This window comes from the organism of the source record quoted next, unplaced genomic scaffold, assembly GCF_019419815.1.
Source record: "Pyrus x bretschneideri cultivar Hongxiangsu unplaced genomic scaffold, Pyrus_bretschneideri_v1 Contig85, whole genome shotgun sequence".
Classification (NCBI taxonomy): domain Eukaryota; kingdom Viridiplantae; phylum Streptophyta; class Magnoliopsida; order Rosales; family Rosaceae; genus Pyrus; species Pyrus x bretschneideri.
This window is the reverse complement of record NW_025999826.1, coordinates 144,777-151,718: the sequence shown is the minus strand read 5'-3', so window position 1 is coordinate 151,718 and position 6,942 is coordinate 144,777. Positions and strand designations below refer to the sequence as shown.

The window sequence follows — 6,942 nt, the reverse complement described above, 5'->3', positions numbered from 1 at the left end:
CTTAATTTCGGAGTTCCGATGGAAGTCAAAGCCAGTGAGCTCCCAAAAAGCCTCGTGCTAGGTAGAGATGCGAATATATATATAAGACTTACAGGATTCTCACCCCTGGGCGATGTGGGATGTTACACTAGGAAGACCAAAATTTTAAACCAAATTAATGATGTGGTTGTTGATGATTAGATTATTAATTAAGTGTCGATTAACATGTTTATTTCTTATTAATGATACATAATTTGTTTTGCAAATCTAATTTAAAATTTTAGTCTCCTATCAATATCCTTTAGAGAAAATAGTTTTACAGTTATCCAATTTTCCTTGGATCTCGAGAAAATCAAATGCAACATTACAACTGAGGGAGGAGAGGGAGGAGGCAACGGGAAAGGCTGAAAACCAACAAACTAGGGTTTATGCGTGAAACGTATAAAGATGTTTATAGATGCATATTTTAATTTAATATTTGCAGAAGTTCAAAATCACATTACTGGTAGCTCATTATGAGACTAAGCACACTTTCTCCTTCTTAGTGTATATAATATTGTTTGTTAAAAAATAAAAAATAAAAAATATCTATTCTAAAATTGAGGAGGAATTGACTGTTCATTCAGCTACAGTCAATTGTTTGCCCCTTGATTTCATCTCATTTACAATAAAACCATGAGATTTGGGAACTTAGAAGGGTAATTTTCTCTGCAGGGTTTAGGATGGATTACCCCTTGATTTCACCTTATTTACAAGAAATCCATCATATTTGGGTTAGGTTGGAAGGGCAATTTTGTCCTCTCAGTTTTGAGCGAATTCGGGGGTTGCCGTGCAAGTTTTTATTTGTTGTCCTTCAATGAGGGTTTTGGGGGGATGGAAGCTCTAACAAAGAGAGGAAGCAAGAGAGAGAGAGACAAAGAGAGACAGAGATCGAGATAGATGGCGATGAAAAGAGAGTGAGGAGGAGGGGTATGGGTGATGGATTTCAGAAGTGGGAGAGTGGGGATGGTCAGAGAAAACCATACGGGTCGTCCGGATCTACTGCTACATGACTGGATTTCCAAAGATAAATTCCTTTTTTTAATTTGTTTTTTTACTGTCAGCTTAGATTGTCATCGTTTCTGCCTTTTTGTTGTGGATTATTTTCGATTTTTTTAGTGTGTTAGGTCAAGTTTTGGGGAATTCATCAGAGATGTTAATTTCCCTTATTTTTTTTGTTTTCTCTCATTTTGGACATTCATCTCTCTTTCTGTCTGTTTGTTCTCTGTTTTAAGGTCAGTTGCTTTTTTTTTTTTTTGGGTTTTTTTGTGTGGCTTTTTATTTATTTTTCCAGGTTATAGATCTAATGGTTTTTTGTATACCAATCTTGGTTTAGTTTTTCCTCGAAAATTGTTTTTATCTGATTGTGGGTTCGTGGGTTTTAATTTCTTTCGTTTGTTTCAGGTTGCAAAGTAGGAGGTTCTAACCTGAGGGTTCAGTTCAAGGTACTATTATTATTATTTTTAGTTCTTATAGTTTAATGTTTCGAACTGATTTGATGATTTGGTTGTGAAATGTGGGATATCTATTCAGCTTATGTTGCCTATGTGATGTTCTCTGTTTTTATTGCTAGGTAGAGATTCCATATACTCTAGGTCTCTAGAAAACACCTCTTTAGTTCTACGAGAGGAACTAAATAACACATTTTTCCTGAATCCCATAAGCCTGCAAGAAGCAAAACAAGCTAAGAGTCATTTATACAATATAAACACATGAACTCTGTTCGAATTCTTACTCTTATTCTCTCTATTTTTTGGCTGTTTAGTTTGGACTCCCATCGCAGCGTCATCATTTTGGTATGCATATGTGGTTCTTGGTTTGAAGAACAAAAGTTACCTTTGTTTTGAAATTGCAATTTAGTTGTTGTATGTGTCTGTGTGAGTGTTTTGTGAATTTGATTTTAGGACTAAAGTTATATTGGTTTTGAAATGGTCTTTGAAGATGATTGTGTTATTATATAAACTGCATATAATTTGGATATGATGAGAAAACTAATTAAACTGAATCTTGGTAATGATTTAGTTCTTGAGAAGTTGTCGAAAAACAAAGTTTAAATAGGAAGAAGATCATCCTTACCAGATAAGTCATTCATAGCATTCTGAGCATCTTGAAAAAGTAAATGAGAGTATGATGCGATTCAATATAGTTACAAATCGACTGACTGTTAAAGGTTGAGGCTGAGCTCTAAACTATTGACACTTTAAAAGAAAATTAAAAATTTAATGTCAATATATCAAGCTGTTACCTAAGTTCTCTCATCCTAATCCCTTGCATTCATTTACCAGTCTATCAGAAGCTACCATTCAGACTCACAATAGAGTATTAATAAAAATGAATTAACCATGCATTCCGAAAGATAACAGAGGTAAAAACTTAGTGTCTAATTTAGTGTTCTGTAGTTTGAGAACTAGGGTTTTGTTGCTTTAGAATCTTTATGGGTAGTTGTATTTACTCAGAGTTCTCTTTTTTTTTTTGCTGGAACAAATTGCTTTATTTTAAGGTTAATTAGTTGCTTTCAGTTTTTTTATGAGCTTTGAATTATTGGAGCTTTGGACTGCAAATTGTTTATCGTAGCTATTTTGAATGAAGCATAAAGGTGTGGCCTTTTAGGTGATGTGGTTAATTAGTTACTTTCAGTTTTTTTTATGAGCTTTGAATTATTGGACTTTTGGACTGCAAGTTTTTATGGTGGCTATTTTGAATGAAGCATAAATGTGTGGCCTTTTAGGTGATGGTTGTTTTAGTATAACTATAAGCAGCATAACTATATTACTTGCTACTAATTGAGAGAGTGCACCTGCAATTCAAGCCCTTAACGTGTTCTTTATTTTTTTTAATTGAAAATCATGTTTTCGTACCCTATGTTTCCACCTTTAATTAAGGAAGTGGTAAGATGTTGGATCGTCTATTGATGTGTTATCTGATTCAGTGTTTGGGTGATTCCTAAATCAGTTGTGGCTCCTACTTATTGTTCACATGTTCTCGAGCATAAATCAATAAATCTTAGAAAAAAAAAAACATTTTCTTTGGTACCTGTACACAGTTGAACATTTTTTTTCATAACTTTTTCGGGTGGTTTTTTCTGTGATTTCAGAAATTGGGGATCCATTTGAAAGACAGTAGTACGGATAGACACTTGGACACCTATATATAAGTTATTGTAAATATGTTAGTCATTGTAAATGTGGTTGTGAATAGATTTTCACATGTATGTAAATATGTTAGTCATTGCAGTTTTTGGTCTTTTTTACTGAAATTGTTTTGGTCCCTGCCACTAAACTTTGATTTCTGCTATTAATTGCTGCTGAAATGTGACTTTTGCTATTAATTTTTTTCCCTTCATATTTATGCTACTTTTGGATTCCATTCGAATTAAATAATGCAGTTAATCTTCGTATGAATACTCTCTGCAACAATAATTAGGGATTTCAGTTTAAATTATTACTGATTTGTTCTTGATCTGGCATTGAATCTTTCTTAATTTGGACTGCAAGTGGTTCTGACGCGGAGGAGAATCTGCAAGAGGTTATGATCTTGCTGCACTTAAGTACAGTTGTTCTTCAACTCATATAAACTTTTTGGTAGGGTTTAAACTGTTAAGAATTCTATGATTTTGTAAAAGCTTTTTAGCTTACACTATACAACTTGAGTTGGTATGGGTTTCTTGCTAACTGATATCACTTAGGAATTCTAAAAGCAGTTGCATTTTACAATATACAACTTTAGTTAGTATCAGTTTCTTAATTAGTGGCATGTGAATTCTTAATTTAATTTTGGAAGGAGATACGTTTAAAGTTGGTGCGATGTGATGAAGTTAGCATTATGTTTTTTATTATATACTGGGGGTGAACATTTTTAGCATATTGGTTGAGAAAGATTTTTCATTTTCTATAAAATAAATCTTCATTCTCACCATGTTGTTGATGTTTTTTGTAATTTGAGTTTATAGTGCTTCTAAATGCTGTTTTAATTTTAGGAATTTGAATAATTGTTTTAATTTCGGTTAATGCAGGATTTGAAATTTGTGATGATCATTTTTGTGTATTTCTATCAATTTTGTGACAAAAAAGCATGTGAAAAAGCACATTAGTCTCTTGGTATAAATCACATTAGTCTTATTATGGCTAGGATAAAAAACCATGTGATAAACTGTGGCTTTTCAATTATTTTATCATGCATCTATAAACCAGAGGTCCGATTAAGGCAAAAGAGAAATAGAATTGCCAGAAATACAACTACATTGTCGGGTCCGATTAAGGCAAAAGAGAAATAGAATTGCTAGAAATACAACTACATTGTCGGGTCTAAATCTTTTAGACACATTTAGGTTGATTTAGGAAAAGTTTAGGACAAAGATAAGTCTTCGTTCTTCAAAGATTAGAAAGGTGACAATGTAGTAAAGGTGTAAGAGTTTCCTAGGATGAAGGAAAAAGAGGAATACAGTCAGCATTTACACACTAAATTAGGCCAAGAGTGAAAACCAACCAGCAAAGATTATGGTAATTCACTAATCTAGACATAAAACATCTTTGAGAGTGATACTCACCCATTGTCAGTTTTCCTTGCGAGCATATTTCCTACCCAAATTTTCCCAAACTGTTCTCAAACCGTTGCATCGACATATCTTTCCAACTTCTAATAGTCTCTGGTGCTAGAACATCTTCTAACTTCATTCTAAACAAATAGATTTATAAGTAAAGACATCTAAAGCAGGTAAGCAAACTGTTTAATGAAGAGGAAATTCAAAAGTAGAACCAAATAAACCACAGTCCAACTTTCGCATACCCTCTAATGTAATTTAATATCAGAAACTGTCTCCTGAATTCAAGTTTGCCTGGAGGTTCTAATTGTGCTTGCCCATCATGTCTTAATTTGTGCTTCAAAAATAGATAGTTATCACAACCAAACAATTGATCACGATGATGCTTTTTGTAATTTGAGTTTATAGTGCTTCTACATGCTATTTTAATTTAGGACTTTGAATAATTGTCTTCGGAGTAGGTTTTTCCAACTACTAAATACTGATTTACTCTTTTCTTGGTATCATTGATCCAACCAAACTAGGTTTTTGCATCATGTACTTTGATAAATATGATTGATTGATATATTGATTCTTTTTATTATTCACATGATGAGATGTTGCCTAGAGAATGCATCGTCTCTTGCAAAAACTTTTTTAATATCAGATTGTAGTTGTTGAGATTAGACAGCTATTTTGCTCCTTATTTTGTAGTTGTTTTTGGTTTTTTTTAGTTTGTGGCCTTTACTGTTTAGGGAAATTTTTGAGGTTTGTTGTTGTTACAGGGTTAGTGGTAACAGATTTGCTATGTTTGTGAATTTTAGAAATTTGGATACTCGGAAGGAACACTTGGAACTTTGGCTTTTTCAGGTATATTTATTTATAGCGATTTTGTAATTATTTTGTTAAAATTTTTAAGCATGCTTGGATTTTAAGGGGTCACCCTTTCTTTTTGGAATTTTCTTCGCTGTCAATCAGACAATCAGCCGTCAAATTTTGCTATATCCTCAAATTTTTTATGGTGTTTGTTGTATATTGACTCTCGATGTCGGCTTAATAGAGTAAGCAATGTAAATTAAATTGCTTATTTTATGGATCAATTCATCCATCTCTTGTTTTTTATTTCATTTGGAGATAATTGTGTAAATGTGTGTTTTTGTGAGCGTTACTCATGTAAAACATGCGTTCTCAGACTTGCTACATTTATAAATGCAATTGTATTGTTGTATCATTTTCAGTTAATTTTCTATGAATATTATTCATGGTCTGAAAACCCGTAGCAAAGCACGGGCATTCCTGCTAGTATTTACTGAAGTTCAATAAAAATCAATTAATCAATCTATGCATGCTTATCAATTATTGTTGCTAAGTCAGTATGTATGAATAGTTGCTTTAAGTTTTGATGTGCAAAGTTCTACAGAATGAAAGCGTTCTACGGTGCCATCTGGGTTGCAATGCTGGACCCATAAAATTTTCACTGGTGGGCAAGTTTAAAGACTTAAATCTTCATACATAAAGAAACTTGACCCTGTATTTTTCATAGTATTATCTAGCTTAAGAAAATTTTCACAAGGGAGCCAAGAATTTTCGTTATTAAACAAATACGTGTTAAAATTCAATCGAATCCAAAATTGTGCATGTACAAGAAGTGATGACACTAGTAGAAAAAACTATTTGCGTGACCAAACTTTATGCGATGAAAGGAAACTCGTCGCGAAAAATAGGTTAGCATGACAAATATACAATTTCATCGCGTGCAACTTCATCAGAAATAATTTAATGGGACAAACAACTTGCGTGATGCAATCTTTCTTCGCGTAAAACCACTTTGCACGATAAAAAAAACCCTTCGTCGCGCAAAGGTTTGCAGAAAAACGTGTGGATGCCTGTATTTTGGCACCAAAAATAGATACGGTGTGTGTTACTTTGCAGGACCAATATTTCATCACACAAAGGTTCACGCATTTACTAGACTGTCAGTTGTTTAGTCAAAGTGTTGAATGTGGTATTTACTCCATGGTTTTGAGCGACGAAGGTTTCATCGCGCAAAAAAGCCAGAATTTCTTTAAATTGACAATTTTGCTCAGTTTCAACACAATTCAATCTGAAAACTCATTACCTTCACCGAATCATTATTCCAATTTTTTTTGTACGCGATGGCAAACTCTGGTGGTCCTTCGTCAAAGAGAGTTCAAGGTGAGGATTCTGAGAAAGGTAATACGTACTAAATTTTGTTGGTTGTGTAAATTAATTAAATATTTAAGTAGACTAATATAAGTTTTTATTTTGTTGGTAGAAATTTAGGGGCGATGCGTGATAGATGCAGAGTGAATTGGGAGTCTTGGAGAGATGTCCCCATGGAGATAAAGACGGTCATGATCGATGTGTTAGTAGTACGTGTAAAT

General features: G+C 33.3%; 1 long non-coding RNA gene across 1 annotated transcript; it reads left to right on the top strand.

The window, feature by feature from the left end:
- The first annotated feature begins 886 nt into the window (after positions 1 to 886).
- Positions 887 to 5,768, top strand: LOC125473386. The gene is made up of 3 exons (XR_007255284.1): positions 887 to 1,463; positions 3,513 to 3,543; positions 5,362 to 5,768. It is a non-coding gene; the product is annotated as an uncharacterized LOC125473386 (long non-coding RNA).
- The last annotated feature ends 1,174 nt before the right edge of the window (positions 5,769 to 6,942 follow it).